At 41.7% G+C, this 21,108-nt stretch overlaps 2 long non-coding RNA genes and 1 pseudogene across 2 annotated transcripts in view; 2 read left to right on the forward strand and 1 right to left on the reverse strand.

Moving 5' to 3' along the window:
* Positions 1-8,301: 8,301 nt before the first annotated feature.
* LOC139082423 (Y-box-binding protein 1 pseudogene) lies at positions 8,302-9,905 on the reverse strand (annotated as a pseudogene).
* Positions 9,906-10,104: 199 nt separating this feature from the next.
* LOC139082198 (uncharacterized) lies at positions 10,105-15,821 on the forward strand. Its single transcript, XR_011537950.1, has 3 exons — positions 10,105-10,332; positions 14,680-14,725; positions 15,409-15,821. It is a non-coding gene; the product is annotated as an uncharacterized lncRNA (long non-coding RNA).
* A 2,096-nt stretch (positions 15,822-17,917) lies between these two features.
* The window catches only part of LOC139082199 (uncharacterized), a 33,357-nt gene continuing 30,166 nt past the window's right edge, over positions 17,918-21,108 (forward strand). Inside the window, exon 1 of the long non-coding RNA XR_011537951.1 lies at positions 17,918-17,950. This is a non-coding gene — a long non-coding RNA (uncharacterized lncRNA). The remainder of the gene's footprint in view (positions 17,951-21,108) is intronic.

The raw sequence follows: 21,108 nt of genomic DNA on the forward strand, positions 1-21,108 counted from the left end.
GTCTTTGGGAGGGGGAAAAAAAGAGAGGAAGATTGGCAACAGATGTTAGCTCAGGGTGAATCTTGCTCAGCAAAAAAAAAGAAAAAAATTGTTTTATTCATTTATCCATCCACCAATGCATTTGTCACAGGTCTGTGTCTATACAGAGCCTGAGGCAAGGATTCATGCTGAAGCAATCAGCATGCATCCACTTGGCAGTTAAAGGGATGGGGAAAAAGAAAGTGAGCTGGGTTAAGATGAGAGGCATTCAAAGGAAAGTGGGCTGTGTCTTACCATAAGCAAGAGACACAGCTGTTTGCTCAGCAGAATCAATTACTTGAGATCACAGGATGCTTTGGGTCAGAGAAGCTGTTCCTTAAATTAGTACCTCAGAGGAATAAAGGATAAGAGAATTTATCTACTGGCTCTTTCTCTTCTTCCATCTTCTGTCTCTTATTGGTCAAAGTTTGTCTTATTGGGAATTAATTCTTCCAGACTTCTGGGTTGCTTCTTTTATCTCCGTTGGCAAGCAGGATAGAATCCATATCCTATATCATTGGGTGTGAGACTTTAACTGGATTCAAAGTGATGTGATAAGGCAGAAATTACCTTTAAGATTAGCAACTTTGCATCCCATTTATAGTATTTTTACTTATTCCAAGGCCATGAGAATTGTTTTTCTAAGAGCTTGCTGTTTACCATTCACTTTTAGATCTACAATTCATATAAATTTGATTTCTGTATATGGTGTAAAGTAGGGGGTCAGCATTAAAAGTTGCATATCCAACTGGCCCAGCATCAATTATTACAAAGCCTATCTTTTTCTCACTGCATTGCAATTTCACCTCTGGACTTAAAAGAAAATCTTTCATTGGTCCCTTAGTCTTTCCTTGCACCAATAACCAACTATCTAAATTGCTGTAATTTCATAATTGTTTTGATGACTAGTAGTGTAAGTGAATAACTTTGTTCTTCAAAACAAAGTTTCGACTATTCTTTGCACTTCTATACATTTTACACATATGCACACCTGAAATTTCATCAGATCTACAGATCAATTTAGGGAGAATTGATAACTTTAGGTCATTGAGTTTTCTAAATATATTAAATACCACACTGTATTACTATTATTGTTTTGTATAGACAATAAATATTTATTTAGATTCTCCCACCTTATTTTTTTTAACTTCTTTCTTTGTTGCTCATTCAATCTTCTATTCCCATGTTTCCATCTGGGATCATTTTCTTTCTGGCCAACCCATACACTTTAGAAGGATGCTTATTTTTTTTTTTCAGTATTTCTAGTTGTTTTTAGGAGATTTTTCAGGCTAATCAACTATATTTCCAGAAACGGAAGTCAATTGATTCTTTTCGGTAGACTCACCTTCTCTGCTGTAAAATTCTCAGACTGAACTGGATGATCCCTCAGATCTTTTTAAAATCCAGATATTATTTTCAACGAAAATTTAGTAACTTAAAATTAGTTATTTTGAACTAACAAGCTCAATTAGACTTCAATTATTCTCTTTAGCCAGATTGACAGGTAGTGTTAATGTTTAAATATGCAGGGAGTTAATTTCTTTTAGAATTGTTGAAAGCACGTGGTTAGCCTACGCTTGCTGAAACAGAATATTCTTTACATATCTGTAACACTATTTTCATTTCTCTATCAAATATCACACCCACGTTTTTCTTTAGTTATGTAGCCCTTTCCTCATGATATCCTTATAATTGCTTTGGGTTTTTGTTTAACATGTTGTGCTACTTCCTTTCATTATGTTTACTTTTGTGTTTGATTAATTTTGTCCCTTGAAACATCACATGATCTTCTGCCTGCCAGCTTGGTGGTAACAGTAGTTGTTGTTATTATTGCTTTTCTCTATTTGTTTTGTTAAGGGGGCAAGGAGAGCCCAGGGGCTCTTCCCTGATAAAACCCTATTTTGAGTCCATAATAGCATCTACCTTGTTTTTTCCTGAGACAACACACACAGGGTCGTGGTATCAGAAACATCCTTGATGTTAAAAATGTCTATTAGCGAAAATCTCTTCCACAACCATAATATATTGACTTGGAAAATTGTTATAACATTTCGCTCCCTCAGGCTTCATTTGGGATGTGAAATTTGTAAACATTACTGTTGTCTCAGATGTGAATGTTAGCAAACTAAATGTCTTTGAAGAATCTGACAGATTCACCAAAGCCGAATTTTATTTCTATGGCAAAACAAGTATCGTCTGTTTGGATTTATTATATGTAATTAGGAGCTTACTGGAGTCTAATGAAGGCTATCTGTCTATCACCACTGTTGCAAAACTGTATCTTTGGCGATCGATATTTTGCGTGTAGAATAGAATTTAATTTTGTGTGTTAGAGATATTTTGGTATTCAGGCATTGTCAGGCCTCTGGTTTAAGGAAGTTTGATGGGGTTACTGTGGACTTCATTGTTCGAATGAGAAGTTCAGAATAGAGACTATAATGGAATTTGGAATCTATTCTCTGCGTTTGAACACAGTCCAGCCATTGTATTAATACCAAGGCGGATAGAACAGAGCCGGCCCTACGTGCAATTTTTCTTACTTTGAAGCAGGCTCCACGAAGAATTTTTATGTTTTGTTTTTGAAAAGTAGGTAGATTATATTCTTGGTTCATCTTTGTTTTGCAGAGGTAAAATTAGAGTCCTGAGCCTCCTGCTGGCAGAACAAGCTCTCAATTTCTCACTGTCGAAATTCAATCTGATTTCTATCTTTTTCACTAAAAAGCTGTCAACAGCAAATAAGCATTCCCCATCAAAGAGCCACATTCATTTCTGAGGGATACAAATTCCTCTCATGGGAGAGAATTCAAGTAATTTAAATCGTTTCTGACTTTTAATTTCTTTCCTAGGAAATGGGAAATGATATTAGCATGGACTCTAAGTGCAGTCCAAAATGAGAGAAAGAAAGACGTGCAGGGATGCTCTTCAATGTGACGTCCCCAGGACCTTTAAGCCTCAGAGTACAGCATGTTTACAATGCATAGAACAGTGTTTCCATCTGCCTTCTTGTTTGCAACTAGCGATCTAATCAGAGCTGTAGCTTCATGCTCTTAAGATGCATCAATACGAAGGCATTTTTAGAAGCAGACTTGCCATAGGAGTGTGTATTGTCACCCTAAGAGAAGGAAATGCCTCTGAAATAAAAAAATGTTTTTCTTTCTTAGAATTTAGTTTGGGAAATGGCCCTTTCTTTGGAAAAAAGGTGAAAGTCTAGGTATTGTCTTATCTCTTTATTTTTTCCCTTTTTGGTTTACTTTACTTACTTATGGTAAAGGTTTAATGGAGTGCATTGTTTTGTAGCTGCATATTTATGAGAAGCAAATGCATTACTTTGTTTGCAGAACATCTTTAAATAGACTTGTAAAAAGGTGAGTTCTTGGTTTTAAACTGTAAATTTCATTATCTTTCATTCTCTCCTGTCAGTTCATGCAAACATTCGCAATTTGAGAATCTTCTGATTGGGATAAGAAGTGGTAGGCATGATTTGCACGTACAAATAAGTAAGCTACATGTTACAGTCAAAAGAAAAACTCCCCTTCTGTGCAAATGTATTTGACAGTATTTAGAAAAGAAGCAGCATTTAAGAAGTAGATTTGGCGTGAGCTAGAAATCTACCACAAAGGTTATCAGATGACTTGTAGGACTTTGAAAGTCCTCCTTCTTTTCTTAGGAGTATTCTGATTAGTCACGTTCCCCATAAAATGAAGATAACTGGAATTGACTCAGAATTGCAAGTGGTATCTCGTTGGCACAGAATAAAATGCAATCCAACTATATTTTTTGATCCAGCATATATATGTCTGTGTGTATCTATCTCCCCATCTAGCTATCTAAATCCTGGATTCAGAATTCTCCCTCCACACTTCAATATATTGCTGTTGCATCTTACTGTTCAAATTCAACAATTAGCCTGCCACCAAAGTGCTCTGGGTGATGCAGTTTGCAAGGGTCCACTTTCCAGAGCCCAGAATAGGGCAGAAAAGGGAAAAGAACAGAACTAGGGGTACAAATGAATAAAAAGGGGTGAAGTTTTGCCATCCTTCTTGCCCCATCTCCAGCCCATCTGCCTGCTTTCTCTGTATCCTGCCCCTGACCTACCGGCCTTCTCAGCAGCTGCTCTTTTCCCCTCCCAGCTTTCGCACATGCTGCTCCTTCTTTCTGAGATTCCTTCTTCCAGTCCGTTTTCATGTGCATAGCTTCTTCTCCTTGGTGGCCCTACTGAAACACCATTTCTCAGGGAGGCTTTGGGAGACCTCAACATTTCAGAGTCCTAATTGATAAAGGATGCTGAACCATCGCTCGAAATGCAGTGAATTGAGGACAAACTGAATTTACCAGTCTTCTCAAGTATGTAACATGGTACTAATGGTAAGGGTGCAGTCCAAGAAGAATGATTAGCCAAAACCAGGCAGTTGCTAACTTCCTTGTAAGAAGTGGGTTTGCTTAACTGCAGGGCTTCTGTTGTGCTGAATGGGTGTGCGATTCAGGGCCAGTGTTGAATCACTCGGGGCAGGAAAGGAGATTCTTGGCACCACCACCACTGCTCCTCTACTCAGCCCCTCCTGCAAGTACCCACTGAACAAATGCTCTCCATTTATCCATCTAGGAGGCTCTACAGTAAGAGATTGGGGGAGGTTTTTCCACGCCTCTTGATTCCCTCTTCTCCCTCCCTATTTGGAAGCCATTTCTGGCTTCTCACATTGCTATTGTGTGCTAAGCTGGAGAAATTAAAAAATTTATCCCGAACTCTATGCACTTCCAGACTGGCAGCCAATACATGTCGTATATAGATCCATGATGAAATATATATGGTTTATGGTGATTTAATAAGTTACTCCTTTCTCCAGAACAGGAATCTTACCAGATCCCTGGTGATGGTAACTTGGCCCAGAATATAGTATCTCAATTCCTACTTCTCTTGTAAGGTGGGTCACAAGTAATTTGTTACCATTCATAGTTTGGAAGTAATTACCTGTGGATTCATAGTTATCCTATAATAACAGAATACTTTCTTGCATTCTATTGCGCTCCCTTGAGAAAGAGAAAAAGCAATTAAGACACAGCTGCCATGCAGGGAATTGCAGAAGCCCAGCCTACTTTGTCTGTGTCACATACTGAACTGGAATAATGGCTCAGGTACCTAACTAGCACCTTGGAATAAAAAAGACCAAGAAGCACTGCCTTCACATTTAGTATGACTAGAGGTGTAATTTCTTGTTTTATTGCGTGTGTAACGAGATCTTATTTTCTTTTTGTGGGGAGAATGGATGGCGGGGAGTAATAATCATTCATAAGCCATTAATGTTTGCATTTAGAATGCCAGTGTCAGGAGAGTGGGGACTTTGTTTTGTTCACTGCTGTGGCCCCAGCGAGCAGACTAATATCTGGCATATAACAGACGCTCGATACACATTTGTGGAAAGAAGGGAGAATTGGACAGTCTCCTTTCTCCTGGAGACACACAGGTATTTCTTTCTCAACCTCTCTGTCTGAGAAGCATGATATGAGGGTAGGAGAATAGATTTTAGAGCTAACAAAGCTGCTTGGTTTCAGATCTGTCCTTTATTGGGTGTGCCACCTCATCTGACTTGACTGATTTTGCACTCTTCATGTTCTTCTGTAAAATAAACTACCAATATTTACTTCATTGTGTTGTAAGAATTAAGTAATATGAAATGCGTGGAAATTCAGGGTAAGAAACATTAAATAAACGATTTATCATTATTATTCTTTTTACCACATGAGGTTAGTTATGACCAAACTGTATTTGTAGCTTCTGCATCAGGAGAAAGTGATGGATGTTTCCCAATACTGAGAGAGTCTTTGGGATGGAAGAATGAACTGTTCAGGTTAGTCCTATGGGAAAGTGCAGATTTGAGAAATAGAAATTTATGCCAAGACCAGGGCCTTTCTCCACCTAAATTTTATTAGACATGGGTTAAGTTGGCTCTGATTAAAGGGAACAATCATTTTGATCAGTTTGGCTCAAATAACTCTTCATTTCAGGTGAAAAAAAAGCCAAATGGTTTCTAAGAGAAGAAGCACAGTAGACTAGATAGAGCCCGAAGAATTAGGAACTCTAGCCTCAACTCCCTAAATGCCTTGTGGAATTAATTTTCTCATCTGTAAAATGGGTATGAAAATCCCTGCCTTCTCTCTTACTTAGGGCTGCTGGGAGGGCTGTGTCAGAGAATGGACTGAAATGTCCTATATTAACCTTTGGAACCCTGTACCTTTCTTAGAGGCTACCATTTTTTTTTTTTTGGGAATTTAGTCTGGTCAATTAGTGACTGAGAATGGCCAATCCTGGTAAAGACTAAGGCATGATGGCAGGCGAGAATGTGAGAGCGTGGTAAACACATGACACACCGATTTTTTGCAGTATCGCCTTTTAGACCATGAATGGTGCTTCCTGCTGCAGATCTGAGAAAGCATGGGAACAAACACCCCCAATCCAAGAGAAAGAGGGATGCCTTACTCTCTTGCAGGAAAAATGCCTGAAGCTTCCGGGCTGGAAGCAGGAGAGTCAAACACTGTTGCTCATGGAGAAATCAATACCAGCCTCATTTCTGTTCTGAAGAATGAGACAGCTCTGTTCCAGTTGGGGTGGGATGTGTGAAGGATGTGATAGCCTGTTCGGGGCCTAGCTTGGCCAGCAATTGGTAAGGAAGCAACTTGATAACCCCAGATGACTGTGACAGTGAAACCCACCGGGGACTTGAAAATGAGAATGTCAGTACATTGCTTTTATTTATCTTTTTCTTAAAGACAGAAGGGGAAAAGTTTTAAGGCAAATATTGTCTTGAAATGATGGAATGTTTTCAAAATCTTTGCTGTTAAACTAGCCCAAGATCTGGGCCTGCCTTACATCAGATAGCTTCAAACAGGTTTTGACTATGGGATCATATGTTGATCAGAGAAGCCCAGTAGATGATACAGATAAAAGTGGACCTCTTCTAGCTGAAGGGGAATAGAGGCCACTGGGATGGCCGCTGACTAGGTTATTTGCCCAGTGATTGTCATCTTTAGGATGACAATCTTCGTGTTCTCTTAGCTCTGGCCACTCTGCTCAGGTTGCCCAGCCCAGTCAGGTCACTCAAATGCTGCCCCTTTCTGCTGGGCCTCTCAAAGTCATCAGGGACGACCTGGATGCTTGGGACTAGGCTTATCTCATCTCTTATCTCTGCAGTGTATAGCGTAGTGCTGGCACCTAAGGAGGTCAGTGTGCCCTTGCTAAATTTACCTGGATTTTCCATGCGGTCCACCTTTCTGTTACCACCTAGACCTGAGTTCTTCCGCGTTCTTCTGTCCATCTTTGGAATGTGTCTGTTCTCTGATTTCTTGGCTCCTTCAGGTCTGGGCTATTCTACTGATATTGGGAATTTTATTAAAATATTAAGGGGTAATATTTGGATGGAGGCTTTGAATTCAGTGGAGATAGATGGGGGCCTTGAATGCCAAGAGGAACATGACTAGGTGTTAAACAAGACGACTCTGCACAACTTATTTATGCATGTCTACATCCACTCAGCGAACACTTATTGAGCATCTAACGTGTGTCTGACACTGTTCCAGATGATGGAAATAACAGCAGAGAAAAACAAATAGAGTCCCTGCGCTTAAGGAGCTTACCTTCCAGTGGAGGGAAACAGATATAAATGGCATGAAAAAATGAACAAGAAATAATAGATACCACAATGATAACTGTGATATAACAGGGTGGCTGGTGCTCTGGGTGTGTGGTCAGGAAAACTTCCCTAGAAGGGAACTGAGTGAAGAGGGAGCTAGTCCCACAGTGAGTAGAGGAAGAGAATTTCAGCAAGAGGAGACAATTAGCGCCAAGGCCCTCCGATGCTTCCAAAAGCAGGGTGGGAGCACGACAATAGATGAGTTCAGAGAGATCAGAAGGGCCCACGTCTGATAGGGCTCTGTAAGCCAGGGCAAGTGATGCGATGTTATTCTTTTTGTAATTAAATTTTTTTTCTTTAAATTTAAGAACTTTATTAACAGGTACTTGCAGTTTGTTGACTTTTTTGGAAAAATCAAGTTGTAAACTTTTATTACAAATTAAAAATGAGGTTCTTAAAAATCTCAGCTTGACCGGATATGAAACAATTAAAAAAAGCTGTAAGGGTGTATTTGGAAAAAGCAGGCTTAAAAAAAGATCAAACACGTTTGTCATTACTAAAAAGATATCTTTAGGTAAAAATAATAAAAACCCCACGCTGCATAGATAATGCAGAAAGTTCTAGTTGCCTGGTCAACGGGCAAAAAGCAAGCACTTATGGTCTTCAGCTCCAATCTTTTGTTCGTTTCTTATTGCTGAAATTTCATGTTCATTTCTTCTTCTTGGATGACTAAACCGGATGGTGGTAGAGATGGTAAACCAGCATTTACTCAGCCTTGCCCTGCTCAGCCTTGGGAGCGGACGATTCTTAGCTGCTGGATCGGCTGCTTTGGTCTCCTATGGTTTAGGCTTGTCTGAGCACCTGCGTTGGTAGTTGAAGTTGCTGTGGTACCGCCTTGGGTCTCCTGTCCTCGATTTTCCTCGTCTTCCTCATTGTGGTCCTCTCTTGGCTGTCTTTGGTGAGGAGGGCCCCTGCAGAATCCTGGTCTCTAACCCCGATGCATATTCTGTCCCACTGGTCTACCCTGTTCTCCCACACCCTGGTTGTCAGTGCCCTGAGTCACTTCTTCCCGCACAGGAGGGACGGAACACTGTGGTGACACCCTCAGAGTTTCTGCAGGTAGTTAAGATGGGACCTGGCCTTTGGGAGCATTCTCTTATCCCTCATTCTTACCCACTTCACTCACTATTCTGGTAATCCTGCTGGCAATTGCGTGGAGGACCCCTGCGAGGTGGGTAGCGGTGCCTCCATCATGGTTAGTCTGCTGCATCGTGACTGCCTTGTGCGGGAACTCCACCCGGGCCTGTAGCATTTGCTGCCTCTGAGTCCTTTGCTCCTTCAACAACATCAACCTCCACAGTCTCTCCATCTCCTACACTGTGGAGGCACTTCCTGGGTTGTTCTTGTTTGTGGCAGTCTGGTGTACAAATACATGTAGCTTGATGTCATTCCTGTTCATGAAATCACATCTATTTCTTACATTGAACCAATTAACTTTTCCCAAAGCTTCATTTCACTGACATTCTTGTCCCCACAGGCAGGTGCCACTCACTTGAGCGTATCTGCTCGCTGAGCGTCTGCCTGTGGTGCATGGCTTTGTGTCACAGAGCTGAGGGTGGGCAGGGGTGGCATGGGACCGCTGGGTCTCGGCCTCCCTGCTCGTGGTTGTGGTGATGACGACTGATCATGATGGTGACAGATGATGACGGTGACTCCTAGGGTGTGATGGTAACTAGGCCAGTGGTGGCTGTGGGGCTGCTCGGAGCTCCCTGGGGTCAGCTTTCTGCTCCCGCTATCGATCTGCAATGTTATTCTTAATGTGATGAGAAGACGTTGGGTGATTTTTAAAAAATCAAACCTTCTATTTTGAGATAATTGTAAATTTACATGCAGTTTAAGAAATAATGCGAGAGATCCTGTGTTACGCTATGCTCAGTTTCCCGCAGTGCTCACATCTTGAAACATTGTGATGCAATGTCACAACCAGCATGTTGACATTGATGTAATCCACTGGTCTTCTTCAGATTTCCCGTTTTACTTTACGTACTCATTTGTGTGTGCACGTGCATGTGCATGTGTGTGTATTTAGTTCCGTGCAACTTTATCACTTGTGTAGAGTCGTGTATCCATCACCACAGTCAAGATACAGAACAGCTCCATCACCATGAGGGGGCTTCCTGTTGTCTTTTCATGGTCACATCCGGGTCCCTCCCACCCCCATTCTCAGCCCTTACCCCTGGCAAGCACTAATCTGGTCTCCATTGCTATAATTTTGTCATTTCAAAAATATTGTATATATGAAATTTGCAGTATGTAACCTTTTGCAGTATGTTTTTTTCAACATCAGTATATATCAGTATGCATGTATCAATAGTTTGTTTCGTCTCATTGCTGAGTAATATTATATGGTTTTACTTGTGAATGTAAGTTTTCTTTCTTTCTTTTTTTTTTTTGGAGGAAGATTAGCCTGAGCTAACTACTACCAATCCTCCTCTTTTTGCTGAGGAAGACTGGCCCTGAGCTAACATCCGTGCCCATCTTCCTTACTTTATATGTGGGATGCCTACCACAGCGTGGCATGCTAAGCGGTGCCATGTCTGCGCCCAGGATCCGAACTGGCGAACCCCGGGCCGCTGAGAAGCAGAACTTGCGAATTTAACCACTGCGCCACTGGGCTGGCCCCGTGAATGTAAGTTTTCATTTCTCTTGGATAAATGCCTGGGTGCAATTGCTGGGTCATATGGTAGTTGCATGTTTAGTTTTTAAAAAGCTGCCAACATATTTTCCAGAGCTATTGGGTCATTTTAAGTAGGGGATGATCTGATTTATTATGATTTACTTTTGTTAAGACCATTCTCGATGCTCTTTGGGACTTAGGTTATCAGGTTGCCAAACAGACACCAGCCCCGAGGTCAAGAGGGCAAGGATGATGGCTGGGGCTAGGAAGCTGCTATTGGAGATGGAGAGCAGAGAGCTTGACCTCAGGCAAAATGTGTAACTTCTCTGAGCCTTCTCAGACTCTTCCCAGCCTCATCTGTGAAAGGAAGGGCTAGAACAGCCACCTCACAGGATGTTGAGGGCTGCAGATCAAACACAGAGGGCTTGCCACATATTGGAAGCATAGAAATTGGGAGCCATCATCTTTGAGTTTGGTTTTATTTTAATATGTGCAAGTTCCTTATTGCTGTCCTCTTTTTAATACTCTGTGCCTCCTGAATAGCTCAGGTTTTTCCTTATTTGTTTGTTTTCTGACTAAGTTATATTAAAAAAATACCACATCTGTGACATCATTAACAGATCCCCGCCTTTACAAAGCTCTCCGGAGAATGAGACTTGACACAGGATTTCTTTTTTCCATCTTGCTGTGCTTCCAACTGCTTGAGATATTCTCTCTGCTGAAGAACTCCCCCCTACCCCTTTTTAAAAAATACTTAAGCTGATGAAAGGATTCTGAGTTTTATGGAGAATGAAACAATACCAGCAGCTGGTTGAAGATAGTAATCTGGTTAGTCACACTGCGATGGAACTCAAGTGAGTGGAAAACTGAACCTGGAACTCTGTAAGTGAGCTGACAGCCTCAAGGAAACAATCATGAGAACTTATACAATTCCCTCTCGTCTCTGGGTTTCTAAGAGGTAATCGAGAATGTGGGAAATAGTGTATGAAGCCCACATAATGCGCCTCTCTCTTAAGATATTTCATTTTATTTAACCCTCTATGTAATCCCACATGGTAGTTAGCTGTCTCTCCATTTTACACATGCAAAGGTAAGCCTCAGAGAGATTAAGTAATTTGCTCAACCCCAGTTACAACTAGTCACACTAGTAGTTAGTAGGGTCAAGATTTAAATGAGCTCTCTGTGCAGCTTTTGTTCTTTTCCCATGCGTAGGCTGAGAGACGTGCAACTCCAGATCTGAGGTATTTGAAACTCTTTCCTGCTGTCTGTAATCACGTTAATCAGGACTCTTCCAGTCTCGGTGATAGACACTCAACTCTAAACTGACTCCAAATATAAAGGGAATTTATAGGCTGACAATTAAAAATATTAGCTTCAGGTACAGCTAGATTGAGGTGCTCCAACAGTATCATCAGGAGTGAGGTCTCTACATTCCTAGATTCTGCAATTCTGTTTTGGTTTCATTTTCAGGCAGCTTCTCGACTCAGGATGGCTCCAAGACGTTGCCAACTGACTTTTTCACTTTCTACGTCTGCAGAGAAAGCCCCTTGTCCAATTGCTTTGGAAAAGTTCTGAGACTGACATTGGATTGATGCGGCTCTGTGACAATCCTGAAATAATCACTGTGGCCAAAAGATGGAAACAAAATGATTGGTCAGGATTGTGACATAGGCCCACCCCTAGATCTATTGAAAGTATAGAACCACATTTGAAAAAAAGTGGAAAAGAGGTGGCTTCTTGAGAAAGTATTGAGTTGTTATCATAAAAATGGCAGATGGGCACTGGGTAGGAAAAAAATATGAAAGGCCACTATGATACTCTAATAGAGTATTAATAATACCACCTTACTAAAGCTTTTCCTTACTTTCCTCTGCCCCTTCCTCCCTTCTTCTTTCCTTTCTCCCTCCTTTTTGTTAATAACGTTTACTAAGTACATTCATATAAATTATTTTCTTAGATACTTCTTTGGACATTACAAGATAGGTAATAAGGATTTATTATTATTAGCCTCATTTTATCGAGTAGGATATTGAGACACAGAGGATGAAATAACCCTCTTTCTTCTACAAGAATTTGTCCACGAATTAAAAACAGTCAGAACTGGCAAGGTTCAGTGATATTTACACATCTAAACAAGAGAGGGATAATCCTTTGTGCCCATGAGAAATCAAACTTGGGGCCTTGACCTCATTAGCATGAGCTGCCAGCTCTTTGGGATACAAGGCAGGGAATGGCATGAGAGAATTAACGCACATCCCAAATGTCTAATGTGTTACTACACTGAGAAGGCCCAGGGGCAAATGTGGCTCATTGTGTGACTACAATATGAGCTAGACGTCATTAGCAGCCCTCGGAGAGGATTTATAAAGAAGCACACTCCATGTAGTTAGAGGCAAACCCTCCTCTTTATTCATTGTCGACTTTTTAACATTGAGGGCACTGATGCTTAGTCTAAAGGAGCTATAAATGTGTTTGAAGCAGAGCAGAATGGGAACTGTGGTTCTTCTGGAAGGGTGACACGTCACAGGCACCATTAGCCTGGCTCTCCTTGATCAAAAGCTGTGTCAGGTTGGGTTAGAAGATGAACCACCACCGCCTAGTGTGACGATGAGTGGGGAGTCTAATGGGCTTCACTCAATCATCTACAGTTTTAAGAGATATCTCTGTCTGAGGCCTGTGCTCTCAATAGATACCAAAAATGAATCACATAAAAACATTAGGAATATTAACTAATTTTTCTTCACTTTCTATTATAGTTAATCTGACAAAAGGAGGCAGTATACTCGTTGTGAAAAGTTATCCATTTAAGACATATTTTGTAAACATCTATTGTGTACTTTGTGTCTGTTAAGTACTTGGGTTAAAGGGACACGTGGTCCTGGTCTTCAAAAATCTTACACTTCAGATTGGAGTGTGTAAAATAATAGCACAAGAAGACAGGCAGATGTCAGATTGAATCTTGATTCTCTCAGCTGTCAATGTTACTTAAAGTCTCTGGGCTTGGTTTCCTTATAAATGGTTAAATATTGCCTCCTACAGAAATAAAGCTAAGGAGACTATTTCTCCAGAGGGACTACCATGTGGCAGAAATTCAGATGTCAGCTATCTTAGCACTTTTCCTGTTTTCCACCACTGTCTTGACCATTTAACTTTCTCTCCTGCCCCGCTTCCAATTGATCAAGAACTGAAAGCAAAACTTCCTCTATCAGTTGGGAGGAGCTGCTCTGCCCAGATTCTCCTATATTCTCCCCATACTAGGGCTCTTCAACTGATGAGGATGCTGGGATGGAGCACTGACGTGGCCATCTTAGCGGAAATAAATATTTTCTCATAAAGGAAAATAAATAGCTTAAATCTAGGGAGCATTAAGGCATATACTTTTTCAAACCAGGAGAGAGTTTTACAACTGTCTAACCCAGATGTGCATCAGAATCACCTTGAGGACCTGGTTAAAATACATGCAAAAGGGGCTGGCCTGGTGGTGTAGTGGTTAAGGCTGTGCACTCTGCTTCGGTGGCCTGGGATTAGCAGGCTCAGATCCTGGGTGCGGACCTACACACCACTCATCAAGCTGTGCTGTGGTGGCATCCCACGTACAAAATAGAGGAAGATTAGCACAGATGTTAGCTCAGGGCCAATCTTCGTCACGCACACACACACAAATATACGTATATGCAGAACCTTTGACGCAGTAAATCTCAGTTGGGATTTTCTGTTTAAAAAATGTTCACCACTGTGGTAAATTCAAACAGTGGATTCAGTGCTAAAAAGAAACAAGCTGTCAAGCCATGAAAAGACATGGAGGAACCTTAAGTGCATATTAATAAATGAAAGAGGCCAATCTGAAAAGGCTACATACTCTATGGTTCCAACTATATGACATTCTGGAAAAGGCAAAACAAAGGAGACAGTAAAAAGATCAATGGTTCACAGGGGTTGTAGGGGAGAGAGGGATGATTAGGCAGAGCACAGAAGATTTTTAGGGCATTGAAACTCTTCTATATGATACTATAATAGTGGATACATGTCATTATACGTTGTCCAAACCCGTAGAAGGTGCAACACAAAAAGTGAACCCTGGTATAAACTATGGACTTTGTTTGATAAAAATGTGTCAGTGTCAGTTCATCAGTGGTAACAAATGTACTGTACAGGTGCTGGATGTTGATGGTGGGGGAGGCTGAGTGTGTGTGTCTGGAGTGGTATGTGGGAAACTTTCCCTACTTTCCCTTAATATTGCTGTGAACCTAAAACTACTCTGGAAATAAAGTCTATTAATTCAAAAAAAGTTCACCAGATGCTTATGATGCAGAGCATATTTGAGACCAACTGAACTGATCCCATGCCATCATTTTACAGATGTGAAATAGAGAAACAGAGGAAGAGAGAAGAGGCAGAAGGCACGGTGGGTTAATGGCAGAGGCAGCAATGGAACTTAAGACTCCTCACTCCTTCTTCAGAGCTTTCCCCTGTCCCTCACCCTATGTCAATGGATCCTTGCAAGGTCCTCCAATGGTCCTGCGTTCTGCATAAGCAAAGAATATGGTTCAGCTTTATAATTGTCTAACTCCCTGGGGAGTTAGGGGAGGCCTGAAGCTGATTTGTACCCCTTTAATGGCTTCTGAAGCCAGATTAGCGGGAAAAACATCCTGAGGTTGGGGATATTATTCAGGTGACCTGGCAAGACTAGAATATTTTCCTCAGTTTTCTGAAGGGCAGTTGGCATATTATTTTACCTCCCCATATCTCAATTCATCAACATTTGCAACACGCTGCTTCCTTTTTCTATTCTATAAGGTTGCTAGGAAGATGAAGATGATATCGCTCTCCAAAGAGGGGAGGGCCTCAGCAGTTCTTGTATGTGGACTATATGTGCGGTACCATGAAGATATCTTTAGACATTATCTCATTGAACTGCCTCAGTGTTCCTCCGCTGTAAGTAACTGCTCAGTTACTTAATATAGGAAGATCCTGAGGGTCAGCAAAATTAGTGCACATTGCATAAGGTTGCAGATAGAGTAGGTGGCAGAACTTGACTTGAACCCAAATCTTCCTGACTCCAAGCCCGTGATTTTTTCTCTGAACCAGGTTGCAAAACGGGTTGTAAACATGAGAGATCTTACTACTGCCCTCTGTTCTTGGGCTTTTGGAGACACATCCTTCAAAGGACACATCCTCCAAGGAAAGCTGACCTTTTCTTAGCAGACCTGAAAGGACTACACTGTGGCCCACGGGAAGTTCTTTACACTTCTCAAAATTCATAACGAGAACAAGAAGTTTGCCTGGAGTCCATTTAGTGATTTATTTCAGGATGTCGGGCATGGGCAGCTCATGGGACGCATATCAAGCAGGAAGTGAGGCCCTTGGACTGAATAAACAGCTGAAGACAGAAGTGGTGGCTGAGCTTCAGACAGGGCAGAGGTGACCTGGCATCAAACCAGCCGGCACAGCTCCTTTCCTTCCTGTTCATTTGGATGATTATTAAATGTATTGCTTTTTCATTTTGATTTTTTTCCTTTTGGCACAGAAGAGGGATATTTATCTCATGATAGGATTTTAAAGTTGAGTGTCAGGTTTTGGGTCTCTAAATGCCACTCTAGTATTAACATCACAAAATACATTATATTTCAACGTATGTGCAAGACAAGCAAAGCATACCGGAGACCCAGAGTTGAGAATAAGAGGCATGGGAGCTATTTGTTTTGTAATGTGATTCTCCTAGTTCACTTTGTGCTGATGGTAGACCAGAAAGACAGAAGGAGACAAGAATCGACACGAGGGGAGAAATAGCTAGATAACGGAGGGCTGGCACTCATTGTGGAGAAATGATTAATTTTGCACCATCAAAGTGAAATTCATAAATCAGGATTTGTCAAAAATGGAGTTTTGAGTCCAGAATGCCCATGTCTAAATGCCAACTTTTCCATCTACCAGCTTTGTGACTTCAGGGAGTTGCAGTCTCCAACTGTACAATTGGGACACCGTGAGGATTCAGTGGGATAAGGCAGGTAAAGGACTCAAATGCTGGGCACTTAGATGGCGCTCAGAAAATGCTAGCTTCCTTCCTCCTCAATTCCATCATTTGGGTCTGATTTATACCGTGAACAAGGAGGATGAAGAGGCATGTGCTGCTTCTGTCTTTGTATTTCCTTTTAGACCTCTTAATTGGCGGGGAGGTATATGGAATAAACAACTGAGGAGAGGATAGATGAAATTTGTAGTCAGGTAGAACGATCAAGAGCAGAGAAAGGAGAAACTAAATTTTTTAGGTACGCGCTGTGGGGGATGGGAACTGGAGAAGAAGTGGAGAGTTGAGAGAGCTAGGTAGAGAGTTGAGGAGGTGAGAGGGTAAAGCGTGAGGCAGGTAAGGATAAAATGTAGGAGACCTTTTGGGGCAATCTTTTATAGGCTCTAGTATAATTTTCTTGGGAGGGAATCAGAGAGCCAAACTTAGGATGAGGAAAAAAGGGAAGTGTCCTTATCTACTGCAGTTTGAGTTGTATTAATTTCAGATATTTGACCGTCATCCCTTAAGAGGGTACTTAAATACCCCTGTCCCATGCTCACAGTTTAAGACCTAAACCCTTTCCATATAGTCTTATGTTTACCTAATTCCAGAGAATTAATTCTTTTTTTTTTTTCTCATCTTATGCCTGTCCTTTGAATAAAGCAACTGCTTTCTCTTCTCTAGTTTGGCCATTGTTCCCTTTTCTGGATATGGCCTAATACCTACCCTTTGATCCCATTTACTCCGGACCCCCTATATAACCCCTCAAATGAAGGATCCCATTTACTCCGGACACCCTATATAACCCCTCAAATGGAACCAACCAAAGCCTTGGTTCACTTGACCGAGATCCCTTGCTGAAATTAACTCAGCTCCCTGGGAGCACGAATCTGAAAGACCTTGTCTTTACCAGCCAGAGAATTTTGATATGGTCATTCAACTTTACAATCAAAACCAACTTTAAGGGCCCCGGCTTGTTTCCAGGGGTGATAGGTTTGAAAAGGCGTATTACATTACAAATTTGTTTTTGTCTCTTTAGTTAAGTATCACTGCAGAAGAGAAACAACCAAATGTAGAGAAATAAAATGAAATAATTAAAAAGTTTCAGAATGTGAAACGACCGAGATAAAACCAAGCAGGCCCATTGGAGATAATGGTTATCTGCTCGCAGTGAACATGAAGTGAGAACAATTCATGACTTGTGATAACATTTGTCTGAAAGGAAGTAAATTAGATGTAGACAAGGTCAAGAGAGGATTACAAATACATGCAGGGCCCGACAGTACAAAGGGAGGGTGGGGGCAGGATTTTATCTTTATCAGGTAATTGAAATAATGCTTTATATTAGCAGTATGAGTTTAAAGTGGAAATTGTAGTCAGGAGGTACTGAGAGAAAAAGGAGAGAGAGACAGCGCACAAAGATTACCAGAAACCATTTGGGTTGGGAGTCAAAAGGATCACTGAGGGCCTACTACGTGCCAAATGCTTTTACATATATAATGTCATTTAGGTATAATAACAGCTCTGTAAAGTGTGACTAGCAGTCCCATTTTTGGAGAGAGTGAGGCTCAGACGTGTAACTTGCTTTTTAGCAATGTCTTTTTAGTAACGTCTTTTTAGCAAGTAAGTAGTGGAGCTGAGATAAAAGCTTGGGCGAGCCTGACTTCAAAGCTTTGTCCTCTCCAAATACGACACCCTATCTCATAGCTGCTGGGTAATATTGTACCATTGAGATCCAAAAGAAGGTTCCAAATACTAGATATGGCTGGGCAGGAAGGGAGCTGAGTTACTCTAAGGGTTTCTGTGTTACACACACACACACACACACACACACCACACAATCATAGCCTCTCATTGAGCTGCTAATTTCATATATCCATTTGAATATCCCACAAACAGGTCAGATTCAACTTATCTAGAAATCACTAAAGCGTCCTGCCCTGATTGTCATATTTTGTCATATTTGTGTCATATATCTGCCTTCTCTGCCCATTTGCTCAAGTCAGAAATTCAAGATTTCTCTCGATTCTTTTCTTTCTGTTAACCCCAAGTTCAGTGAATCTTCAAGGCTTATCAATTCTACCGCCAAAGTATCTCCATTTGCTTTTCTCTTCACTCATTCTGTCCCAACTTTGGTTCAGGCCAACCTCCCCTCCTGTTGGGAATACTACAGCAGCCTCTTCACTGGTCTTCCTGTCTTCTTACCCTTCTCCCTGAATCCACTTTCCACATTGTAGGCAGAGAAATATGTAAAGGACAAATGAATAGAGACCTTCCATGCTTCTCCTTTTCTTTAGCATAAAGTTCAATGCTTTTATATACTAAGTTTTAAAAATAAATGTCTTTGCATGGAATATCATCTCCCCTACCTTGTACTCCACGAGAAGTGAAAAAATTGCATTCTCTACAGCGTCATCATGCTTTCGCAATCATCTAGCTCTTTGAACGTGCTATTCCTTCTACATGGGTCTATGTGGAATACCTTTCTGCCTTTCTTTTTTTTTCTAAACTTGTTAGTTCCTTGTCCTCTAGAAGCCAGTGTAGATATCTCTTCCTCCACAAATCCCTTCTCACCTGTACAGAGATTCAGTTAGGAATACCTCATGTGGTCCTCAGAATGTTTACCCATCACAGCTCTTATTTTACTACATTTGAATGGATACATGTCTGCCCCTTAAGTCGTAAGCTTCCGGTCAGTGAAGACCTTATCTTATTTACTAGCACTGATTCTGGTGCCTGAAACATGGTAGATGCCTAATAAACATGTCTGATCAGGGGTTGTCACAGATGGAAATTAACGTGTAGGAGATTTATCAGGGAGCCCTCTTGGGATGGGGATATTGGGCAGAAGGAGAGGTTGAGACTTGGCGCAGCCTCGTGGAAGCATCAGCTGTACCATGGGGGAGCCCTGAAGCTGGGGTAATCGTTCAGAGTGCTCTTGAGTTGGGGTGAGGGGACCGGATCTTTACACACTGGTGTTGCTCAGTAATCGGGTGAAGAGGCTCTCTGCCACCAAGGCAATCAATCTCCAAAGGGGGCCGATAGCTGAGGGCTGCCCTGCCAGCAGCATGCCCAGCAGCTGGGGAATTGGCCCTTCATTTCTGAAGGGGGATTTGAGTGGCACATCTCAGTGTCCTCCAAGGGTATATCACTCAATAAACACACACTTCCTCCCGCTAGCTCCAGGACTGACTAAAATAAAGAATGTTGTTGCGGAAGCCAAAGTCATATCCCTTCAGGGAGCTCATGTGGGGTCATGCTTATGTGTTGCCTGGTGAAGAAATAATTGAGGAAATGGTCTCAGCTCTTTTAAAATTGACTGTCCTTTTCGCACTCTGCAACTCCTAGTTGGGGATGTTCTTAACTAGATATTCAGACTCACAAGACCTGAGCAGTTTAATCAACACCAGTTTAATCAGATGGATATTGGTCCCAAAATAGAGATGGCATCCCAGGTGGGCTGCGTCAGGCAGGCATTTCTTTTCAGAGGGATTAACTCTTATAGCAATCCATTCCTTGACTGTCCTCCCCACCCCCCGCACCTCCCCTTGTTTCCCTCTGCCATGAGAGTTTAGGTGTGAGGGGACAAGACTCACACTAGACAGGTGCAATTGCTGCCCTGGCATAGACGCCTCATGCCTCTTAGGGACCAATATCTCTTGTAATAGGCTTAGGCAAAGCTTTCAGGTCCCTGTGAAGGATATGCCCAGGTATGAGCCTCTGAATTCAAGGTCTCATGAAGTTGTGGCTTCCCACAAGATATTTGTGCTTTATTCATACTTTTCCAGGCCGGAAGCAATTTATCTATCACTAGCCATTTTTACCATAAATAATGTTGCCTGGTAATACAAATGAGATTCTACCTTGTTATCAAGTTTTCAGGAGAAAGAGCAAGAAAGTTAACCTAAGATCAGATTTGTCTTTAGAGAAGGAGAAAAGGGTTTGTTCACCCTTTTCCACAACCCCCTCTGATCTTCATCACCCCACAGGATGTAGTCCTAATACCAGCTGATATGCATGTCAGGGTAGATAACTTTTCTAGCAAATTGTCTTCTACTTAGCTCATCTCTTCCTTTCATGTTTCTGAATATGAGAGAGATTTGTTAATCTTTCTGACCCGGGGGACAGTACATTACCTTCAACATGGTAGATACTTGCCATGATCCGAATGTTTTTGTCTCCCTAAAATTCACATGATGACGTCCTAATGCCTGAAGTGATGGTATTACGAGGTAGGACCATGGGGGTACTAGGTCCTGAGGGTGGAGCCCTCATAAATGGGATTAGTGGTTTTTTTTTTCTTTTTCTTAAAGATTTTATTTTTCCTTTTTCTCCCCAAACCCCCTGGGTACATGGCTGTGTATTTTTAGTTGTGGGTCCTTCCAGCTGTGGCATGTGGGACGCCACCCCAGCATGGCTTGACGAGCGGTGCCATGTCTGCGCCCAGGATTCGAACCGGTGAAACCCTGGGCCGCCAAAGCAAAGCGCGCGAACTTAACCTCTCGGTCACAGGGCTGGCCCCTGGGATTAGTGTTCTTGTAAGAGACCCCACAGAGATCCCTTGCACCTTCCACTATATAAGGAAACAGTGAGAAGGCTCTGGCTATGAACCAGGGAGCAGACCCTCATCAAGATGCGACCATGCTGTTGCCTTGATCCTGGACTCCCAGCCTCTGGATCTGTGAGAAACAAATGTTTGTTGTTTATAAACTACCCAGTCTGTGGTATCTTTTTCTATCAGCCTGAAAGGACTAAGACAATACGCAACAGAAAAATTCATT

This window comes from Equus przewalskii, chromosome 3 (assembly GCF_037783145.1).
Source record: "Equus przewalskii isolate Varuska chromosome 3, EquPr2, whole genome shotgun sequence".
NCBI classification, from domain to species: domain Eukaryota; kingdom Metazoa; phylum Chordata; class Mammalia; order Perissodactyla; family Equidae; genus Equus; species Equus przewalskii.